The sequence below is a fragment of the Hydra vulgaris genome, chromosome 15 (genome assembly GCF_038396675.1).
Source record: "Hydra vulgaris chromosome 15, alternate assembly HydraT2T_AEP".
In the NCBI taxonomy this organism is placed as follows: Eukaryota; Metazoa; Cnidaria; class Hydrozoa; order Anthoathecata; family Hydridae; genus Hydra; species Hydra vulgaris.
In genome coordinates, this window is record NC_088934.1 from 34572501 (window position 1) to 34574620 (window position 2120).

The following is a 2120-nucleotide window of genomic DNA, read 5'->3' on the forward strand; positions in this document are numbered from 1 at the left end:
ATATATATATATATATATATATATATATATATATATATATGTATATAAATATATATGATTACTCATGTAGCCATATAGCATACAGCTTTTTCAGAAAAAGAAAAAAAAAATTAAAATAAGAAAAGATTGCTGCTTCAGCTTAAAGTTGATTTAGGGACACTGCTTTTCAACAGCAGGCTATAAGATAGTCAATGCATGTACTGAGGCCCCTGGCAGCAGGCTACTTCTACAGTGGCTACAGTGTGATACCATACTGATGTATGCAACCCTTGGAATTAAGGTCGGGAAACAATCTAACTGCTGACCTATATATTTATGTATATATATATATATACATATATATATATATATATATATATATATATATATATATATATATATATATATATATATATATATATATATATATATACATATATATATAAATATATATATATATATATATATATAGGGGAAAGTAGGGGCCCATGAAACATTGTAGTTGTGAAAGCATCTTAAATATTGTGACAACCACTTTCATATGGTCAAACAGTTACTAGAGCTATGTTTTAAAAAAAATTATTTTATTGGATATCATTAGGCCAGTGAGAGGATGAAATTTGTATTTTTTTGATGACAAAGTAATTTATTAGTTTTTCAGGTTAATAAGTTTTAAGGAATCTTATTCAATATGTCTATCAGTATGTAACATTATTTAGTAAACTACAATCCATAGACTCTTTTATTAATTAAATAAAATCATTGAAAAAATTAGTTGATACTAAAAGTTAAGTTATTGTTTTTTATTATATCAGGTACCTTGATACAGCATTTGTGGGGGTACCTTGATACAGCATTTGTGGGGGTACCTTAATACAGCATTTGTGGGGGTACCTTGATACAGCATTTGTGGGGTACCTTGATACAGCATTTGTGGGGGGCCCTAAAGCTATAAAATGTACTCCATTGTGTCAAACAGTTCTAAAAATCATTTCTTTAATATTTATAGTTTTAAAAAGATTTATGCAAATATAATACTAGGAGATCCAATTTCGAAACAAAGGCATTAATTATTGACACTTATGAATGACATTTAAAACAATATATTATCTCATCTTTTGAATTGTGGTTTAGAACATTGGAAGCATTATTCAGGTTATAATTATTAATTTGTTTATCTTTCATATAAATGTCAGCCTTTTTTCTACGTTTTATACTTTTTATTTACTTTTTTAGTGATGCTCATAGTGTATCAAGGTACCTTATGGGTGGAGTAACTTGATACAAATTTCTAATTTTACTTTAAATAGTCTCACAAGTTTAACCTGATATATTTTGGTAATTTATTTAATTTTGTAGGTAAATACTTCTTCTACAAATTAAACCAATCACTTAAAAAAAAAGGCATATTAAAAAAATTGTTATGAAACAAAAACCAAAAGTGTTTCATGGTGCCCCACTCTCCCCCACCACTACTTTGCAATCTATCTTGCAATCTTGGTATAACATGAAAGTAAATATATTTTAATTGTAATCAAAATTTCATAACAAAACCTTGTTAAACTTATTTAAATTTCGATCTCGAAAAAACTTTTTGTTGCAAACCATTTTTTTTTCTTAGTGAAAAAAATTATTTTCTGAAATATCTTATCCTTTCCAGAATGTTTCTTGTTTTTATGTTTATGTTTATTACTATATTTAAGGAAATATATTTTTTCGAACAAAAAAATGTTCTTTTAAAACTCCTTTTTAAATTAGATTTATTAGCAAAACAAAAAAATTGTTGTTTATTAAAAAAAGATATTGTTCAAAAAGTAATTATGTTTTCCACAGATTTTAAAGACTTTTATATTATTTTGTTGTTGCAAATAAGTTTTGTATTGTATGCTTTTAATTACATTTTAAAATAAATTTGTAATTTACAAAAATAATAGTGAATACCAGACTCTGCAATCCTTTACCACCTGTCAATTAAAATATTATAATATACAATATCAAACAATTTTTTTATCATTTTGTTTAAATCTATCAGTTGTCTTCTTTGTTTTGCTAACTGCTTTTTGACAATTTTGAAAAGTAACTAATTTTTATTTGGAATTTTAAACAACCATTCAATTAAATGAGTTAAAACATTAAATCAA